The sequence below is a fragment of the Globicephala melas genome, chromosome 3 (genome assembly GCF_963455315.2).
Source record: "Globicephala melas chromosome 3, mGloMel1.2, whole genome shotgun sequence".
NCBI classification, from domain to species: domain Eukaryota; kingdom Metazoa; phylum Chordata; class Mammalia; order Artiodactyla; family Delphinidae; genus Globicephala; species Globicephala melas.
In genome coordinates, this window is record NC_083316.1 from 141,639,512 (window position 1) to 141,662,469 (window position 22,958).

At 38.3% G+C, this 22,958-nt stretch overlaps 1 protein-coding gene across 1 annotated transcript in view; it reads left to right on the plus strand.

Annotated features, from left to right (window-relative positions):
* Positions 1-22,958, plus strand: part of TENM2 (teneurin transmembrane protein 2) — a 3,004,989-nt gene that overhangs the window by 1,347,776 nt on the left and 1,634,255 nt on the right. The window contains exon 11 of the mRNA XM_060296575.1: positions 18,307-18,376. The gene's annotated coding sequence lies outside the window, so the exon portion shown is untranslated. The remainder of the gene's footprint in view (positions 1-18,306; positions 18,377-22,958) is intronic.

Consider the following 22,958-nt stretch of genomic DNA (forward strand, 5'->3'; position numbering starts at 1 on the left):
CCTTTATAGCTTCTTCCTACAGCTTCTATCAATGAGCAACACATGCCACTCTAGATGGTCCCCTGGACAAGACATAAACACATCCATGATGATTCTCTCTCACGTGTGGATCACTTCTGATCTATAGGACTAATCACACATCTTTCACTCCGACAGACTGAGAAGGCAGGTTGTCCTATGCCAGTCCTGTCCTATGCCACTTCCTCTTCCTAACCCACCATTTGGCAGTAGCCATCCCATTTCTTCACTTTTAGATTTTTCAGGTGCAAGTCGGATGCCAGTCCTCACAGAGCCTAAGCATGGAGGGCATATATCAAGTTCCCTGAAATGGTCTCATTGAAGTATCTCCCAACCCAGCGTGAAATGAGAGTCATTTAAATAGGATTAACAAACAATAACTCAAGTCACAAATCCCCTCTTCTCCAGGCGCTTTCAGATCCTTGACACAGATAAGGGTGTTCTGGGTGATCTCATAGATTCACATAAATTTACTCTGAAAAATATGCATCTTTACTTAGCATCTCGCTTGGGAATTTGTTATTGATTTTCTTCCCTTCTTGGCGGAAACTTCCATCTTCATACACCAGGGCGCTGGTGTATTGCCCCAGGTGTAAGCAATAAAGGGCTGCACTTTCTATAGAAAATTTAAAAACATATTTTATGCTGTAGAAACTATACCAATAGGAGAAGGAAGACACAGAAACAGTGGCCAAGCAGTTCTTGAGCTTGTAGTCTCTTCATTTTCATTTTCCTTACCATCCACAACTGCTCCATGTGATTTCGTGCTTTGCCGCGCGCAAACTCAAACTCCTCCCAAACCCTTCTGCGTCTCTCGCAGAAGGTGAAGCTCACAAGAGCGCATGTCTCTCCCAGCAGGGCGCGGGGCGGCGCGGGGCAGGGCGGGGTGGGGTGGGACGGCGCAGGGCGCGGGCAGACGAGGGTGGTGTCCGCCAGTCTCTGTCCTGAAGAGCACCTCAGCAGTCCTCAAATATGAGTCAAAGCAGATACCTGCATCTCAGGCTGATGCTCCAAGACAAGCAAACGAGCCTCTTCCAAACACAGTCCGGGAGCCCCTTGCCGGGCCACTTCCCTCCTGGCCCCTGAGGCAGGTGAGTCTGTGCTCGCGAGCTCGCGAGCTCTTTACTCAGATGGTCTTGTGGACGTGAGCCTTGTTGGTTTTCAAAGCTACACTGTTTTGGGGGCTTGTCCCTCAGGTGCAGGTTTTAAAAGTCCGAGGTGCTCCATGTGGGGTTCAAGACCTTTTCTCCTCAGGAAGAAGTTCGAGGTTTTGACCGTGAGTCACTGCCAGGGCTGGGGTTTACGGCTCGATTGTGTCCCAGCCTCTCCTACCAGGTTCCACCTGGGCCTTCTCTCCTCCCCCCACATGTAGGAGTCATGTAGCCAGTTTTTTTTTGTTTGTTTTTTTTTCCAGATAAAGTTGTTCCATATGTAACTGTAGATTCGGTGTGTTCATGGAAGGGGATGGGTTCAGGATCCTTTTGTGTTGCCATCTTGAATGTAATATATCAATATTTATTTGAATGTGGACATATGCTTTATGTTATCAACAGAATGGAGGGTAAGTCCTTTAATAAAGAGCAACGGGGAGATTCTCTTCTTTCTTGGTTGATAGATTTATCACTCTGTCTTTGCCTAATTCTATTCATTTGATGATAAAAATTTAGTTCCATTACAGTCTCCTCCTCATATATTCCCTGTGTCTTAATATGTCTTTTGACCATGTCAAGGCAGTGGGTATTATGATAGGGCGCTGGTGTATTGCCCCAGGTGTAGTCGATAAAGGGCTGCACTTTCTGTAGAAAATTTAAAAACAATTATAAGACCAGCTAAAAGTCAATCTGCTTTTCATTATTACCATGTGCTAACAATTCTATGCGATGCTGTTACAAATGGAATTGTATTCCCCCAAAAGAGAGATAGTTTAAAAGATATTTATTTATTTATTTTATTTTTAATTTATTTTTTGACTGCGTCGGATCTCAAGGGATCTTCGTTGAGGCATGCGGGATCTTTTTTTTTTTGTTGTGGTGCCTGGGCTCTTCGTTGCAGCGCGCTGGCTTCTCTCTAGGTGTGGCCTGCAGGTTTTTTTTCTCTCTCTCTAGTTGAGGCAAGCGAGCTCAGTAGTTGTGGGGCCCACGGGCTTAGTTGCCCCAGGCATGTGGGATCTTAGTTCCCCGACCAGGGATGGAACCCGCATCCCCTGCATTGGAAGGTGGATTCTTTACCTCTGGACCACTGGGGAAGTCCCCCCAAAAGAGATATTTTGAAGTCCTAACCTTTAGTACCTCAGAATGCAACCTTAATTGGAAATAGGATTGTTGCAAATGTAATTAATTAAGATGAGGTCATACTAGAGTAGGGTGAGCCCACCCCAATATAAGGAGTGGTGTCCTTACAAGAGGACAGCCGTGTGAAAACATGAAGACACAGGGAGAATGCCCCGTGGATATTGTAGGCAGGGCTTGGAGCGATGCATTAACAAGGCAATGAGCACAAAGACGGCATTCCTGCACCAGAAGCTGGGAGAGAGCTGTGGAACTTACTGTCCCCCAGAGCACTCAGAAGGTACCAACCCTGTAGCACCTTGATTTCAGACTTCTGGCCTCTAGAACTGTGAGAGCATACATTTCTGTTGTTTTAATCCACTCAATTTGTGGTACTTTGTTACAGCAGCATTAGGAAACTAATACAAATAGTAATGATAGAGTACTCCTCTGTCTCTTATAATCACTAATTTAGTTACTGATGTCACAAAAATAAAATAATAAATATTAGTAAATAGCTACAAATTCTTCAGCCAAATGCATTTCATTTCCAAACCTAACGCTCTATAGCAATATAATAGATTTCCCTTTTGATTGAAACTTCACCTTGGATTTGGACAGGAAGTCTAAAGGTAGGAGGAGGAATTTGACAAGCAGGAACAGTGGGTAGATGAGTGGAAAGCCATGTCTGCCATGTATTGGCAATGCCTAAAAGAAGTAGTGTGCTGACAATATCTATTAGTCACAATATAAATGCCAAAATAATAAATACCCTGGCATTTGTATTATGATGTCCTTCCCTCACCAACCAAAACCATGATAAGAATATTTGTAGTGTCTTGTTATCCATTTTTTTTCTTTGCCTTAGCACCCACTTCTGTACTGTGTAACTTCCAAACCCAGCTCTGTACTTTACAAAATTCTGGATAAAATCTGTTTTGTTTTGTTTTTTTGGCCTTAACTGACTGTCCTCATGTCTAAAAATCTATGAACAGCCATTCTAGAACAATGTAGAAGGATGCCAACATGACCCAAAATGTCACGTGACATCTTTTGAAGCCAGAGAGGATGATTTCCCAAGTAAATTACTAAAATTTATAAATTGCTGGTTTGCAAAATTAACAGAACAATTTTAAAAATAAAAAGAGGAAATAACTAAGTAATTTTTGTGGTTTTATTTTAGGTCTTCCCTTTTATCCCAGTGGCCTGTTTTGACCAGCAAATACTGCTTGCCCCATACTTTCCCGCACATTCTAAATACCTAGGATGGATATTATGCATTCCCAACCTGTCAGCTTTGGCTGAATTACAGAGTGCTCAATTATACTCTAATCGAATAGCTGCCCAATGCAGGCCACGTAATGACTTCCTGATTATCTGCCTTTAAATGATGAATGAAATGAATATGTAACATTCTGTTCAAATATAGCATACTTAACATGCCAAATGAAAACTGATTTTGTGCTCCTCTCTCTGAAAAATGTATATTTTATTGTAATTCAGTTCAATGGTTGTTCTGCTGCTTGTTTCCCAGTCATCAAGATAAACGTTGAATGAGCTATCTAGGAGAACATTAGTCTTCATTTTTGCTTTCCAATAGATGCTAAAGGTGTTAAACATTGTTTAGATTATTTGAGTTCCTCTCTTTCCATCATCTCATTGGGAGAAAAATGAGAAAGGTCATATTTTTAAGAACACTTCTTGTTGGCAGTGTTCCAATACGCACTGGCCAAAAAAACAAGTCTGTTATGATGAATGTGTTGCAAAGACAGCAACATTAAAATATGAATAAATTATTTATTGGCAAGAGTATTTTTTTTATAAACCAGTAGTTTACAATATTAGCACCATAAAAGAGTACATGCTTTGAAACCCAATTGTATGTTTGGTCTATAATAATAGTAGTTTGCATGACTACAGTAGTTCATTTTATTATCTTTTAAATGATGTAAATCATTTGTAAAAATTTTTAAATGCACTCCTTCCTGAGAATTTGCAAATACAGTAGTAAAACTTTTCACATAAATGGTAGATTAGATTATCTTATAAATATATGTTCAGTATACCAATTTCCAAAAACCAACTCAAGAAATTGCATGGGGGAACTGATTATATGAATAATAACTTTTAAGAGACAAAGTTTCCCACTCACTAGAAACAGAGAGAGGACACTCAAGTAAGTAAGGAGAGAATAAACTATAGAGGAAAGGAAAGAGAGGAGGAAGGGAGAAATTTTGTTACCTATTTTCCCTAATATATGGTTAATAATTGCACAATTAAATGGTGCTTCCATGACGGTCTTAGAAAAGGTTTTGCATGATCGAGATCAGCTTTCACTAAAATGCTGTCTGAGTTAAAGAAGACAGCATCCTCTAACAGCCTTTTGAAAATTTCCCTTAATTTTATTTGTATAAGGGGAATTTTTTAATTAAAATGGGGAAAAAACCCTTTTACATATGATATTTATTTCAAGATGTTAAAATAATTGATTTAGGACTCTCCTCAGATTATATTTGTTCTCCTTTTTTCCCCTCCTCATTCTCCTCCTTTTTCATGTTTTTTTTTTTCTTTTTTGCTCTTTAAATTTTTTTTCTATATATCCTCTTTTTTTCTAGTTATAAGAAATGAACTGGAAGACCCATGGGTAAATTCAGCCCATAAATGCTTTTGGTTTGGTCCATTAGAATTTTATAAAAGCTTTTCACTTATTTTTAGCATTTCCAAATGGACAGATTTTATATAAATATGTGGCTATCCAGTTTCTCAGTAAAATTCAGATCTAGGAATACTAGGCCTATATTAATTGTCTCCTTAGATAAGCCATGTACTGTCTAGTTTGCCAAAAACCCAGCCTATTTTTCTCATTTACATTGTAAAACTGGCACCCATAGGCTTTTGGGTTTGCAACTTCTAGGACCCATTTCACAATCCCTTGTTGGTCCAGTGGTATCCAACACGGGATGTATCCAGCCCAGGGGCACATAGGGCCATTCACTAGGTTCCAGAAGACAGTATTAGAACTTTTGCTTACAATTATTTTTATATTAAAATGAGAAAGAAATTGTGCTTTGTTAGGGTTTAATACACCTGTTGACATGGTGCCCACATTCACTGCATGTATCAGATGGCGATGTGTCTTATGTGGCTCATGGACTATTTGGAGAATAGTAAGCTTTCCACATTGTGGAGCACTTGACAGTTGCAACATCAATTTTAGGTCACTTTCAACATGGTATGATGTTAGAGTTTAATTAAAAATAAGAATTATATGATAAACTCTCAGAGAATGGATAGCTGACATTAAAAGGTTCCTGTAAAGAAATAGAGGTAATAAATAACATTGGTAGTTTGGAGCAAGTGAACATGACAGAGCTGGCTGTATTCCTAGTGCAGTCTTCATCAGCCACATTATGAGCTAAAACATTATGATCTGATAAGGTCTGATAAGAAGTTGTCCACTAAAAATGAATTTTTCAAGGTAAAGGTGACATTTTAACACTGAGCATGAAAAGTGACTGTTTTTGTATTATGAAAAAAAAATTTGAAAAAGGATGCTTAAAAAGGCTTTCATTGTTCCATTCTGAAAGCCATAAATGTGTTAGCTTTAAAAGAAAAATGTCTAGTATCTCTCTCTCTCTCTCTCTCTCTCTCTCTCTCTCTCTCTCTCTCTCTCTCTCACCCACACACACACACACACACACACACTTAGATGCAGAATCATTGAACCTGTTTTAAAATCTTCCAGATACAAAGCTTCAGAGCATTTTTAAGTCATGTAATTTTTTTTTTTTAAATGTACTCCTTCCTGAGAATTTGCAAGTACAACAGTAAAACTTTTCACATAAATGGTAGATTGGATTGAAAAGTTTTATTACTGAAAAATGATCCACTGTTTTATTTCTTATATTTGGATCCATAAATATATTTGTGAAGTATCTTTTACCTTGCTATGACAGTTGTGAAACCTAAGATTAGAATCCAAATAACTTTATAACAAGGAAGTTTAAGAGTTGTGTCATGGTTTTAAAACATAATTTTCAAAACTAATGAACTATATTCAATTTGATTTTCCCTTAAAAAAATTGCTTCATTTCTTTGGTTGTAAGGTGTGTATTTTAACATCTCTTAAATGTAGAGGAACACCTTAGGATCGATGGGTACCGTGTAATAGTTAAATTGGCGGTATTTTTCCTTCCTTAGCGGTGCATGAAATAATAGTATATTTTACATTTAAAAGAAGGTTGCACTAATAATGCTAATGGTAATACCCTTAATGAGAAAAAAATCAATTTTATGCAATTAATATATTAATACAATTTCTGAAATATTTTAATTTCACATTTTTATAAAAGTACACTTTGTACATTTCATTATCTTAAAGGTTCTATAGTGTGTAAAATATATTGCTTACAGTAAGTGTGTATAGTTCATAAGTATTTACATAATGAATATGTATCACAAAAAAGATTTATGGTTGGGGCAAAGAATCAAAACATTTGGATCCATAGCTATAGCCGGTATACCACATTGTTTAGTACTTTTTCTCTTTTGAAAATCTGGTCAATCAGGATAAAAGCAAAGAAAGGAAAACTACAGTATTTGTAGAAGAGGATCTGTGTCCCTTTTATGGACTGGACCTGCTTTTGTGGAAGAGAGCTTCAAAGATAACAGTAATGGTCTATTTCTTAAGACAACTGTAGCTATATGGGTTTTCATTTTATTATTATTCAAACCACACATATACATTACCTAGACTTTTGATGTATAGTATATTAAAATGTATGCTTATTAATATATAGTTATTTAACATATACTGTAGTAGACTGCTCACTGAAATATGCCATACCATTTAAGATATAGTTGTTTCTATGTTGTTTCTATATTCTGCTTATTGCCTAATAGTGCCAAGCATTGTTCTTTGGTACTAAGACATAGGAGTGAAAAATCCAGAATTCTCTTGTCTTAAGAGCTTACATTCTAGTGGGAGAGACAAACAAGGAAGAAATAAGATATTTTTTATAACTGATAAAGGCTAGGAGGAAGGTAGAATCCGGGTAGTATAATAAGAGTTGACTGGGTTTAGGCTGCAATAAATACTAGTTAGGGTGACTGTAGAAGGCCTAAGTTTGCAGAGTTTCTAAAGTGAGATTGATTGGTTCTTTAAAATACATCCCAAATCTGTCTACTGTCCCTCTCCCAAGCAGGATAATCTCTGTCTTCAAGATCAACAGCAGCTTCCTCCCTGGCAGCCTTGCTACCAGTACATCTATAACTATGATTTGTCCTTCTCCACCCAGAGCCTTTGAGTCAGGAGATTTCAGGTTTCCTGGGACTTTGTACCTTCATTGTTTTCAGATTCACTATATTCTGTCTTCTCAGCTGTGGTTGGTGAGATTCAGGTGTAACATGTTCTATTAAACCAAATGAAGCGTGTCCCATACACATTCTCACTACATAGAACAAGAAAGGACAATGACTTCCCTCATGGAGCCAGGAGCTACAGCTGGGAGATTCACTCCCTTCAAAGGCAGATCTCCATGACCTGTTAAGAATTTGTTGTGTTCTTTAGACTCCACCTTTAGAATTTTCTAATACAATAACACCTACATACTGGGAACAAGAATGGACTCCTCTTACATTTGCTCTGGCATTTTGGCTTCAGTAATGTTATTTATTTTTTGAAATGATTGTTAATGAAAAATATACATATATAATTTTTAATCAACTAGTTTCCTTTGACATCCTGCTTCCTGATGTGAGCCAGTACAGTAAATAGTGATGGGTTTTCTACAACATATTCCCTGGAAGAAAAGGGCAGGTTGAGACTGCTCAGCCATAATGTTTCCTGTTTCAATCTATGGCTTGTTTTGTTTGTTTGTATTAAAGTTCTCAGTGTTCCTGGCCTCTGTATAGATAATAAACTCTCTGGCTATAAGCTTTTCTTTTGAGTAGATAAATCATCATCTTTTGTTTAGCAAAGCTAAATGGAGGGGAAAAAATGAAGGGAAAATATTTCCTAACGATATTTAGCAGTAAACTTACAACTGAAGATATATACATTTCTGGGTGGAGTCAAGATGGCGGTGTGGGAAGATGCAGAGTTCACATCTCCCCACAACTAGGGCACCTGCTGGATGCTGGTGGGGGACCTTGATGCCCAAGGAGATGGGAGGAACCCCCAAGTGAACCAGTAGGACATGGGGGCACTGAGGGGGGATGAGAAGTGGAGGACAGGACCGGTGCCCCTGAGGGGTTCTCATGCCTGGAGGGACCCTCAGGGGCTCGGATCAGGGGGGAGCATGCCCAGAATTTCCCCTGCCCAATCGGCTGGGGATGTCTGCCTGGCTCTCGGGGCTGGGTCCTACACCCTCAGAGGCCACCTCCAGGCCACGTTGGTCCTGGGGGCATAGGAGGGAGCCCTGGGGAGGATAGGAGAGGCAGGCAGGAGGGGCCCTCCAGGACCAGAGGGGTAGGAGAAGGAGCAGAGGGTGTTTGCCCCACCCACTTGGGCCCAGGAAGCCTGCTGGGCTCCCAGGCTGGGTGCCCCACCCTCCAAAGCCCCCTCCAGGCTACGTGGGTCCTGGGAGCATAAGAGGGAGGCCAAGGGGAGAACTAGAGAGGCAGGCAGAGGGGTCCTCCAGGACAGGAGGAGCAGGAGTGGAGGGTGTTTTCCCCACACACTGAGCCTGCTGGGCTCCCAGGTGGGTCCCCTGCCCTCTGAGACCAGAGGTGGGAGGCACGCCTGGGCTTCTTCTGTTCCGTTGAGCCTAAACCCCACCCCCCCACGCACCCCAGGGCCTTTTCCAGCCCTGTGGGTCCTAAGCACAGGCCCCGCCTACTGCCCAAACCCTGCCCCTGCTTAGGCCCCGCTCTCTGCAACCAAGGCCTTTTCCACTTTGTTTTTCTTCTCTTTTTTATTATTGTGGTTCTGTTTTACCTTCCAGTTGTCTCATCTATATTTTTATATTATTTCTAAGATATCTGTTAGTTTCCTAGTCTAATTTTATTTTTTACTTTGTTATTGTACTCTTTTTTTTTTTTTTTTTTTGCCGCCCCACGCAACTTGTGGGATATTGGTTCATGAGCTGGGGGTTGGGCTGAAGCTCCTGTGGTGGGAGCTCCAAGTCCGAACCACAGTGTTAACAGAGAACCTCAGACCCCAGGGAGTATTCATTGGAGTGAGGTCTCCCAGAGGTCCTCATCTCGGCAACAAGACCCAGCACTACCCAACAGCCTACAAACTCCAGTGTTGGAAGCCTCAGGCCAAACAACCAGTAAAACAGGAACACAATCCCACTCATCCAAAAAAAAAGGACGGAAAATAATGTCACAGACGAAGGAGCAAGGGAAAAACTGAGAAGACCAAATAAATGAAGAGGAAATAGGCAATCTACCTGAACAAGAATTCAGAGTAATGATAGTAAAGATGGTCAAGAACCTTGGAAATAGAATGGAGGCACAGATTGAGAAAATACAAGAAATGTTTAACAAAGATCTAGAAGTATTAAAGAACAAACAAGATGAACAGCACAATAACTGAAATGACACTAGAGGGACTCAATAACAGAATAACTGAGGGAGAAGAATGAATAAGTGAGCTGGAAGATAAAATGGTGGAAATAACTGCCAAGGAGCAGAGTAAAGAAAGAAGAATGAAAAGAATCGAAGACAACCTCAGAGAGCTTTGGGACAGCACTAAATGCACCAACATTCAAATTATAGGGGTCCCAGAGAAGAAGACAAAAAGAAAGGGTCTAAGAAAATATTGGAAAAGATTATAGTGGAAAACTTCCCTAGCATGGGAAACGAAATAGTCACCCAAGTCCAGGAAGCACGGAGAGTCCCATACAGGAAAAACCCAAGGAGAAACACACCAAGACACATATTAATCAAACTAACAAAAATTAAATTCAATGAAAACATATTTAAAGCAGCAAGGGAAAAACAAAAAATAACGTACAAAAGAATCTCCATAAAGTTATCAGCTGATTTTCCAGCAGAAACTCTGCAAGCCGGAAGGGAGTGGCAGGATGTAATTAAAGTGATGAAAGAGACAAACCTACAACCAAGATTACTCTACCCAGCAAGGATCTCATTCAGATTTGATGGAGAAATCAAAAACTTTTCAGACAAGCAAAAGCTAAGAGAATTCAGTACCACCAAATCAGCTTTACAACAAATGCTAAAGAAACTTCTCTAGGTGGGAAACACAAGAGAAGAACAAGACCCCCAAAAACAAACCCCCCCAAATTAAGAAAATGGTAATAGGAACATACATATAGATAGTAATCTTGAATGTAAATGGATTAAATACCCCAACCAAAAGACACAGACTGGCTGAATGGATGCAAAAAGAAGACCCATATATATGCTGTCTACAAGAGACCCACTTCAGACCTAGAGACACATACAGACTGAAAGTGAAGGGATGGAGAAAGATATTCCATGCAAATGGAAATCAAAAGAAAGCTGGAATAGCAATACTCGTATCAGATAAAATAGACTTTAAAATGAAGACTTTTACAAGAGATACGGAAGGGCACTACATAATGATCAAAGGATCAGTCCAAGAAGAAGATACAACAATTATAAATGTTTATGCACCCAACATAGGAGCACTCATTACATAAGGCAAATGCTAACAACCATGAAAGGGGAAATTGACAGTAACACAATAATAGTAGGGGACTTTAACACCCCACTTACACCAATGGAGAGATCATCCAAACAGGAAATAAATAAGGAAACACAAGCTTTAAATGACAGACCAGATAGATTTAATTGATATTTATAGAACATTCCACCTGAAAGTGGCAGAATACAGTTTCTTCTCAAGTACACATGGAACATTCTCTAGGATAGATTACATCTTGCATCACAAATCAAGCCTCAGAAAGTTTAAGAAAATTGAAATTGTATCAAGCATCTTTTCTGACCACAACGCTATGAGACTGGAAATCAATTACAGGAAAAAAAAAACTGTAAAAGTCACAAATACATGGAGGCTAAACAGTGTGCTACTAAATAACCGAGAGATCACTGAAGAAATCAAAGAAGAAATTTAAAAAATACATGGAAACAGATGAAACAGATGACAACAAAAACACAACAACCCAAAACCTGTGGGACAGAGCGAAAGCAATTCTAACAGGGAAGTTTATAGCAATTCAACCTCACCTCAAGAAACAAGAAAAATATCAAATAAACAATCTAACCCTACAGCTAAAGCAACTAGAGAAAGAAAAACAAAGAAAACCCAAAATCAGTAGAAGGAAAGAAATAATAAAGATCTGAGCAGAAATAAATGAAATAGAAACTAAGAAAACAGTAGCAAATACCAATAAAACTAAAAGCTGGTTCTTTGAGAAGATAAACAAAATGGATAAACCCTTAGCCAGACTCATCAAGAAAAAAAGGGAGAGGACGCAAATCAATAAAATTAGAAATGAAAAAGGAGAAAGCACAACTGACACTGCAGAAATACAAAGGATTATAAGAGCCTACTACAAACAGCTGTATGCCAATAAAATGGGCAACCACGAAGAAATGGACAAATTCTTAGAAAGGTACAATTTTCCAAGACTGAACCAGGAAGAATTAGAAAGTATAAACAGACCTATCACAAGTAATGAAATTGAAACGGTAATTTAAAATCTTCCAACAAAGAAAAGTCCAGGACCAGATGGCTTCACAGGAATTCTATCAAACATTTAGAGAAGAGCTAATGCCAGTCCTTTTCAAACTCTTCCAAAAAATTGCAGGTAGAGAAACACTCCCAGATTCATTCTATGAAGCCACCATCACCCTGATACCAAAACCAGAGAAAGATACCACACACACAAAAATTATAGACCAATATCACTGATGAACATAGATGCAAAAATCCTGAACAAGATACTAGCAAACAGAATCCAACACCGTATTGAAAGGATCCAACACCATGATCAAATGGGATTTATCCCAGGGATGCAAGGATGCTTCAATATGTGCAAATCAATCAGTGTGATACACCACATTAACAAATTAAGGAATAAAAATCATATGATCATCTCAATAGATGCAGAAAAAACTTGACAAAATTCAACATCTATTTATGATAAAAACTCTGAAGAAAATGGGCATAGAGGGAGACTACCTCAACATAATAAAGGCCGTATATGACAAACCCACATCAAGCATCATACTGAATGCTGAAAAACTGAAAGCATCTCCACTAAGGTCAGGAACAAGACAAGGATGTCCACTCTTGCCACTCTTCTTCAACATAGTTGTGGAAGTCCTAGCCATGGCAATCAGAGAAGAAAAAGAAATGAAAGGAATACAAGTTGGAAAAGAAGAAGTAAAACTGTTGCTGGTTGCAGATGATATGATACTATACATAGAAAATCCTAAAGATGCCACCAGAAAATTACTAGAACTAATCAATGAATTTGGTAAGGTTGCAGGATACCAAATTAATGCACAGAAATCTCTTGCATTCCTATACACTAACAACGAAAGATCAGAAAGAGAAATTAAGGAAACAATCCCATTTACCATCGGAACGAAAAGAATGAAATACCTAGGAATAAACCTACCTAAGGAGGCGAAAGACTTGTATTCAGAAAAATATAAAACACTGAAGGAAGAAATCTAAAATGACATAAACAGCTGGAGAAATATACCATGTTCTTGGAATGAAAGAATCAATATTGTGAAAATGACTGTACTACCCAAAGCAATCTACACATTCAATGCAATCCCTATCAAACTACCAATGGCATTCTTCACAGAATTAGAACAAAAATTTTTGCAATTTGTATGGAAACACAAAAGACCCTGAATAGCCAAAGGAATCTTGAGAAAGAACAACGGAGCTTGAGGAATCAGGGTCCCTAACTTCAAACTATACTACAAAGCTACAGTAATCAAGACAGTATGGTACTGGCACAAAAACAGAAATATAGATCAGTGGAGCAGGATAGAAAGCCCAGAGTTAAACCCACGCACATATGGTCAACTAATCTATGACAAAGGAGGCAAGGATATATAATGGAGAAAAGACAGCCTCTTCAATAAGTGGTGCTGGGAAAACTGAACAGATACATGTAAAAGAATGAAACTAGGACACTCCCTAACACCATACACAAAAATAGATTCAAAATGGACTAGAGACCTAAATATAAGACTGGACACTATAAAACTCTTAGAGGAAAACATAGGAAAAATGCTCTTTGACATAAACCACACCAGGATCTTTTTTGACCAACCTCCTAGAGTAATGAAAATAAAAGCAAAAATAAATGGAACCTAATTAAACTTAAAAGCTTTTGTACAGCAAAGGAAACCATAAGCAAGATAAAAAGACAACCCGCAGAATGGGAGAAAATATTTGCAAATGAAACATCGGACAAAGGATTAATCTCCAAAATATACAAACAGCTCATACAGCTCAATATCAAAAAAACAAACAATCCCATTAAAAAATGGGTGGAAGACCTAAATAGACATTTCACCAAAGAAGACGTACTGATGGCCAAGAGGCACATGAAAAGATGCTCAACATCACTAATTATTGGAGAAATGCAAATCAGTATTACAATGAGGTATCACCTCACACTGGTCAGAATGGCCATTATCAAAAAATCTAGAAACAGTAAATGCTGGAAAGGGTGTGGTGAACAGGGAACCCTCCTGCACTGTTGGTGGGACTGTAAATTGATACAAGCACTATGGAGAACAGTATGGAGGTTCCTTAAAAAATTAAAAGTAGAACTCCCATATGACCCAGCAATCCCACTGCTGGGCATATACCCTGAGAAAACCATAATTCAAAAAGAGTCATGTACCACAATGTTCATTGCAGCACTGTTTACAATAGCCAGGACATGGAAGCAACCTAAGTGTCCATCGACAGATGAGTGGATTAAGAAGATGTGGCACATGTGTACAATGGAATATTACTCAGCCATGTAAAGAAACGAAATTGAGTTATTTGTAGTGAGGTGGATAGACCTAGAGTCTGTCATACAGAGTGAAGTAAGTCAGAAAGAGAAAAACAAATACCGTATGCTAACACATATATATGGAATAAAAAAAAAATAATGGTACTGATGAACCTAGTGGCAGGGCAGGAATAAAGATGTAGACATAGAGAATGGACTTGAGGACATGGGGTCGGGGGAGAAGCTGGGGCGAAGTTAGTGTAGCATCGACATATATACACTACCAAATGTAAAATATCTAGTGGGAAGCAGCAGCATAGCACAGGGAGATCAGCTCGGTGTTTTGTGACCACCTAGAGGGGTGGGATAGGGAGGGTGGGAGGGAGGCCTAAGAGGGAGGGGATATGGGGATATATGTATGCATATGGCCGATTCACTGTTGTACAACAGAAACACAGTATTGTGAACCAATTATACTCCAATAAAGATCTATTTTTAAAAAGTTATATACATTTTGACCTTGATAAAATATAAAAATTCAATGCAAAACAAAACAAAACAACTTACACCTGAAACCTGAAACTCCTACAGTATAAAATTATTAACTGCAGGTATCTGTATTATACAACCACTGACAGCACTTGGGGGATTTTGTTTCTGTTTGTCAACTCACAACCTCCCAAGAAATTTATTGGTTCCAACAAAGATGGTTGTCGAGTCCCAGTGTTCATCTTAACTCCTCAGTCTGTTTTCTAACCCTGTCCCTGCAATCTAGGTTTGCCACCAGCAAGAGCAGGTGCCTTGGCTTTGTCAGTGTGACAGCTTCCATCCCCACTAAGCTTCTTAGCATTTCACTTGTATTGTTGTGAAAATCCACCGCCTCCAATTTCTCCCTTTCTTACCCTTTGTATCTTAACGCCAGTGATGTTCTGTTTTTATAAGTGTCAGTGAATTCATTGGGACTTCCAAAGCCTCAATTCTAGTCATATGTTTTGGGGAAAATTGGTGACAATGCTTATTGCTCCTCTTTTGCTAATTCTTTTCACATTGATGGAAGAATGTCTGGAAAAAGATAAACTAATACATTAAGATGAGCCAAATAAGAAATTTTAAAAACTTTTGCTTATATTAAAATAGGATTCAGTAAATAGACTGTTAATTTACCACCATAAGAACAACGCTTTCTTGAGTTTCCACAACTTGATGCCTCACTAAGAGCTTTATATACATACACACACACACGTATACATACATATGTGTATATATATGTATATATATAAAATAATGTATTATATTATCATTATGCTCTGTGTGTGTGTGTGTTTATAATGTAATGCATTATGTTATCATCAGAATTTCCTTTTTGGTAAATAGGAACAATATCTGTCTCCCAGGGCTTTGCCACAGTACTGACATAATGCTTATTCAAAGAGCTTGGCACATGGGTAATACTCCAGTAGGTTACTATTGCTATGATTTTGATTTACTGTTGTTTCCCTCATTCTTACTTGATAGATGAGGAACCTGTTTCACAGAAATTAACTCCCTTCAAAAAGTTCACCTAATATGACAAGATTCAGATTTGAATCAAAGAGTGAAATCCTGGTTTCTGGAACCATTTCCCTTCCACCTTCCACCTAGGCATTTTGATTGTTTTACTTTTTGTTTTGTTTCAGTGAGTCAGTCATATGCCTTCTTAAGTTCTGTGCCTTATGCATGCTGTGTTTCTTTCTTTTTTACTTTTCTTTCTTCCCCAAATCTACTCGTTTTTTTCCCTAGCACAACTGACTGCTTCTGTCCAGTGCACCTCCTGCAAGGGCGGGGAATGGGGAATGAGGTTAGGAAATAGCCTGCGAAGCGTTCTCTTTTCACACCTTGCCTCATTTCTCACCCCTTCTACTTATTGTAGATCTCTGCATTGATTTTCTCTATCATATGTGTCAAAAAGTATGTTTTCTTATTTAAGTTGCAATTGTGGAGAACATACTGTCTTAGAATTCTCTCAAATACATGATACATATTTTTATTGTTATTTTCATGTATATCAGTAAAACTGGAAAATTAAATCCCATCGTCACAAGTGCCAGAGGACTTAGGGCCAGGACCTGGCTAAAGTGAATGAGGTGCCCAGGGTTCAAAATTTAAGGAGACCTGTCCTGTGAATGTCATGCAAGTGGAGAATCTCAGCACCTCTGAGCAAGGGCCTGCTTCCGATTTGCACCATAGCAGCTTCACTTGCTTCCCCTAAACCCAGGCCCTAGAAGTATCTAGGCATTTTTTCTTAGAATCAGTTTCCTTAGATCATTCCTGGATTGAGAAGGAGGGCACTTTGTTACTTTGGCTTTTTCATAATAATGGGCTTAATTTACAGCCCTCTTGGAATTTGCTATGGCAGGATAACAAGTTTAAAATCAGACAGCGTGCTACCAAAGGCCAGGTGTTCAAAGTGTAATAAACACCTCCCTAAAGATTAGAAGATGAATATTTAACTAGATGACTCCATTTGATTTCCTTCATTCATTTTTTATTATTTCAGTGAAAACCTTCTTGATAGAAATTACATTGACAGGATTTTAATATTTTCTGGTAAATGAAACCTGTCATTCTTATGGGCTTATCTCTTGACAGTAGTATTTGGTAAACTCTGGTGGCCAGTGATTTTTCTCCCTAAATTAAGACTAAAGGAATTCCTTGCACCTTGAACATCAAGAGTACAAAATTTGTCCTGAGAGGTTGATGATTATGAGGAAACCAGTTGTATTAATTAGATCCTGTTTGCAAAGAGCCTGATGATTTTTTATTTTTTAATAGGAAAACAAAATAACCTCATCCATGGAAGCTTTAAGTGATTAATTATTGTTATCTTCCTTTCAAAGGCAAGGAAAACTATCATGCCCATCAAAACAGTTTTATGCAGAGAGTTTCAGTTTCCTTCTTGAAAAACTAGGCCCAAGAAGCAAAGCTATCTAGAACTGACATTCATTAAACATTAGCGGTTAGGACGGTTACTTTGGAAATAGGGGCCAACATATCTGTCTTTTTCCCCTGGGTTTATTTTACGATTATAGTTCCAGAAATGTAGTGAGAAGCATTTTAGAGCTCCAGTGTCAGATTTTGCTAAGTATTTTCCAATGATCACAATTGACAATTTTTATTTGATTGCCTATCAGAACTCAGAGAAAAGCCCCAAAGTTATGCAAAAGCCTGATAAAATCATCAGGTTTCTCTACACTTGTGCATATCCCTAAATGTCGTCACCTTCATTTTCATGCTTACGCTTGGAGAGGGCTCAAATGTAATTCTGTTGTTGCTATTGTTTCTAACTTGTGTTACCAACATTAGGGAGATTCACAAGTATGTTACTGTTGTTTGTTGTAAATTCTCTAAGATTCTCATGTAAGATTGAACGCAATATAAAGGCGTACTTGCGATATCGACACAAAATAAGGTGTCCTGTTTTGCAGCTTTCATAATGCTTGTTTCATTGCATTCCTTTGCTCTAGATTGAATTAAGTCTGAACCTAAGATAAATAATGACTTAATGATTATCTCTCTATAAATGATGAAATGTATACAGTCACCCAATAGAGAGACAAATAAAGAGCTTGGGAGGAAAACAAAACTATTAAAAGCTAGAGATGTGGTTTAAAAAAAAAAATGTTAGTTTGTTTTTTTTAAGACATTTTTTTCTTTACTTTCCATATCATGTTTGTTAATGGTTATAGTGACAGGCATTGCATTTCAGAATCTGCTCAAATTCTCATGGAAGCAGCAACTGAGACAGAAGAAAACTGGCTCTATCGGGTTAATCTAGTATTTCCAAACTGAGTTTAGATCAAAAAAGAAACCCAAGATTTCCCAGTGAATCGGGATCTTGGTTTTATTAATGCAAAGCTCTTCCATCACCCACTCCGGCATGATGCTTCTGAAATGCAGAAACCTGTCAGTTCTGAGATAAACCTGTAATCCACATCTGTCCTTGGTAGTTAGGAGGGCAGATCTTTTTGGTGTGGATATTTCCTGTCACTTATTCTCAGCACTACCTTTGTGTCTGAGGTAAGCTGATAGCTTTAGTCGATGCTCTTCGTGTCTTCCAGATTCAACGAGGACATCCAGACGGCTCTGTATGGTGTTTTGAGAGCAGCCCCTGTTGAAGCTCTTCTCCAGGTAATCCCCTGGAATGACAGCACGTGTGTCATAAACCAAAAGCCCACTTCTGGGTTCATGCAATCAAAGCATCTGTGAATGCTTGTTCCTAAGTGAATATGCAAATCAGCAGTAGCCTCATTTGGTATTTTTCTTGTTCACGGTCAGGATTCTAACCTTTCTTGCTGCTCACGTATATGGGGGGGAAAAGGCATGCCAAGAGCTGCTCCTCCCTCCTCCCAGGCTAAGTTAGTTATCCAGGGCCTCATTATGCTCTCAGTTTATCACTTACCATAATTCTCCTACTCCTTGATTTCATCTCTAGGCCAGGAGCTTCTTACTGATAAAGATGGTGCCTTAATCATTTTGTAACCCCCAGGGCCTGACATGTAGGTGCTTAAAGAAAGTTGGTTAAGTGAATGAACTGATAACAAAAAACTTGAAAAAAATTATACTGATATCCATACACATCATAAAGTCCACCGTCTATGCCTCCATCAAGTTTCGATTTTATATGTTTACATTTTTCATTGGTGTAGTCTTGCTTTCCAGCTAAGCAACCATCCTGACTTGGCTATTCTGTTAAACGCGCACATGACCATGTGCCCTTTTCATTTGTTGTATATATTATTACACCTTTGCACAGGAGAAAGAATGTTCATATTGGAGGGGAGACTTGACGTGTTCTAATGAGGCTGTCTCAGAGCTGGTGGTTCTCACCCTGAGAGTTCTTCCTGTTACCCAGTGTGTTTCAATCGAAGTGTTAGCCAGTTGGTGAATGAGATTTTGGAAAAGTTCCAAGCTGTAGTTCATTTTGTGCTTTTTCGAAGCTCAACTGTCTTTGCTGTCTTCATGGATGCCTTTTCTCTCTTTAGTACGTGGTTTGTTTTGCTTTTTTGAATATCTAACCTTATTTACAGTTTTTTTTCATAAAATAGAAACGTAATATAATATCGAGGCACATTACACTAGACTTGTTCAAAGGTTTTAAAAAGGCAATGAGATAACATATGTAACAACACTCTGAAAACTATAAAGAATCCTACAACTAAAAGGAATTTATCATTGTTTATTGTCATTCATTTTACTTTTTAAAAAACATGGGAATGTCTGACTTTTGAACCTGTGACAGGAGACAATTTTGTATTTTTTTTTGTGGAGTTTTTGGTCTTTTTTGTTTTTCTTATAAGATGGCTTGTTTGTGTGTATGTATATATGTGTGCTTTCTAGAGATTTCCAGGGTTTTTTCTTTCTTTTCATTTCTTTCACTTTGGTTTTGCTTTTTCATGCCTACAGAGAATAAACTTTATGATAAAGCTGATACTTCAACTCTAAAACTGACAAGTCTGTGGGATTTGGGGAGGAGGGGTTAGGAAAAAGAACAAGCTGAGGAAAAATTAAATAGTTCCCAAAGAGAGTTTTACTTACTGCAATATAATCCCAAAGGAAATTGCTATAATGTAAAAGACTTGGAATAAGAACTCTTGATATTAGGTACATGTAAGCTATGGTCAGAGGAGCTAAGAAATTTATGAGTTGCAGATCATCTCAGTTGCTGTGTTTGAAGACATTTCATTGGTGAATTCTGAAATGGAGTCCTCTGTTGGGTAGATACTTTGGCAGCCTCAGTAGTATTGATCCATTGAAGACAAAGAGGAAAGTGTTCTGATCGGTATGCTAAGAGTTTGCTTCCTGGGGAAGGTAGGCAGTCTTATGCTTCCTAACTTTTCATTGCAATTGCAAAGCCCACCTAGGAAGACAGAGGTTTGAATTATTAAAGAAACTGAGTTTTCTAGCCATGAAGCAGAATTTCCAATATTCTGCAAATTTTAAAACACATTGTTTGAAAATAAACATTTTCCCATCATGTTTAGAGACAGAATGAAAGATAATTCACTCGAGTGAGAAAAGTTAGCCATGATGCTAAAATTCAGTTGAATATATTAAAGGTGTAACTTGGGTTTTAGACACTTTTCTTAAGAATTGGTGATTTATAATTTGAACAGCTGGCCTGCTGTTTGACATTATGTCAATCCCAAAATAATCTGTGGGGAAAATTAATGTTGTTATTAATACTTTAAATCTTTTTGACTAGATAAGCTGGTATAATAATAATTAAGCTTTCAACTCATACATGATTTTTTTTCCTTAAAACATCCTATTTTTGTGTTATGGCATAAATTAAATCTTTTTTTAAACAAAAGAATAAAGCATGGTATATAGCATGGGGAATAAGCATTTCACTTCTTTCCTGGATGACAGTCTAGCTAGTAGCTAAGTAAGGGTGAGTGTTTTAGAGCAATACAGGCTTGAGATGAAATCTGTGTTGACCATTTTTCTAACTGTAAAATACTGCCCAGCCATTTAACATAGTCAGGTTATAGTTTCTTAACCTGTAAAGTGAGAAGTATAATAGAAACCATCTTTTGACCTTGTTATCATGATTAAATCAGGAAATAGATGGTAAACGGAGTAGTGTCTGGAACGCAATAGATACTTTAAATATGCTGGATGTTCATTTATTCCAGTAACTCTATGAAAGATACAGTGAAAAAAAGTAGAAATTTGTTTGACTCAAATACTGTGGGCTTCTGCTGAGTTCGTAAGATATATCCAAAGTAGAACCTTTTATTTGTGTGATGACAAGTCTGTAAATATGTTTTGATCCCAATGTTCTTTGGATTTGTAGTGAGGCCTGGCAGTACATAAGTTCCAAGAGAAGTAGAAGTGTGACGAGGTCTTCTTTCTGCTTTGACTGAAGTGCTCATTAGTGCCTGCTAATGAGAAAAGCTTAGGTCAGAAGCCAAAAGAGTACTACTCTTTTGGTAAGAAATGGGAGAGGTCAAAAAGCCAAGGTCAAAAATCAGGGATCAGGGTGAAATCGTGACTGTGGATAACCTAGTGTCAGGAATCAGGTGGCCACAAGCAGAAGGTACACTCTCTGATGGGGAAAGGAAATGAACACAAATTGTCACAGTTGGAATGAATTAAAACAGTGTGTTCCTTGACATCAATCAGAATATCATTAGAAGAATGTCCTTTGTAGTTCCAGTAAAAAGTTAATCTGAAGCATGCACTTTTTTTTGATGCCAGATAACAGACAAATATTGCTTTCAAAGCAATATGCCTATATATAAATATGAAAATATTTGCCTGATGGAATGGGAATTAAGGATAGGATCATGTTACAAGTTATAGTTAGTATCAAAAGCACCTTTGTGAAGCTAGGTATTCTACTTGTGATGCCTTGTATGAACAAATGCCTCAGTTCATGTTTGGGTTTGATTTGCTCATTTATTCATTCACTCATTTATTCATACATTTTTTACTTATTTTGTTTCTGTTAGATAACTTGATCATGCCATAATATTTTTCTGGCAAATGTTTCATTTTCACCTCAGTATGTTGACATGTTTGTTCTGCTTTCTTTCATTTATCCCTTGCAGCCAAAACAGAGACACTTTCTCTGTTTACAGAGCCATGTGATCACTGGTGATCAGGGTATATTTTCCTGCTATCATGCTTACCCCTCTGCAGTGCAGTTCTTCTACATCAAACATTTGGAGTGATCCTTGTGAAATACATCATTCCCCTGCCTGAAACTCTTTATTCACTTCCCCTTGGTCTCAGAAGAAAATCTAACCTCTTCACCTGGACCTAAACAGCCCTGCATAACTTACTTAGCTCTCCAGCCCCCTGACACACCTCTCTCCTGCTCGCTCACCACTCTCCAGCCAATGTGAGCTGCTTCTTTTCCTGGAATATCCCAGCCCTTCTTCACCCTGAGAGTTCTATGTCTGGCATCTCTTTGTCTATGCCTCACCAGAGGGCACTTGTCCTCATCCTTCAGGTCTCAGTTCAAATATTACCTAATTAGAGAGGGCTTTTTTTTTTTTTTTTTTTTTTTTTTTACGGTACGCGGGCCTCTCACTGTTGTGGCCTCTCCCGTTGTGGAGCACAGGCTCCGGACGTGCAGGCTTAGCGGCCATGGCTCACAGGCCTAGCCGTTCCGCGGCATGTGGGATCTTCCTGGACCGGGGCACGAACCTGTGTCCCCTGCATCGGCAGGCGGACTCTCAATCACTGCGCCACCAGGGAAGCCCGAGAGGGCTTTTTTGACCAACATATGTTGTTTTGTCATCAATCCATTTATTATCGTTAGAGCATTTACACAATCTACCATTTTTGTTTATTGATTTAATTACATTACTGTGATCTCTTTTGACCCCATTAACATATATATTCTTCATAAGATTAAAGACTTTTTCTGTCTTGATTGTGATTCTATCCCCTTTTATCTGTCTTGATTGTGATTCTATCCACTGGAACCAGGAAAAAAAAAAGTTTAGCAGTTGGTAGCTGCTCAATAATATTTTTTAACAAATAATACATCATAGCTTATGATCTTGTCACTGTAATAGTTCATGATCTTCCTTTGTGCTTTGAGTTACTCAATGTTTATTGAGGACTTAGCATATGAAAGGCACTTAGACCTTGGGGAACTACAGATTAGTAAAGACTCGTTTCCTTCCTTCTGTGATAGGGCTAACAAATAGGATGTTGCTTGCTTTGGTGAATTCCTGGATTGCTATGTGTAGAAAGA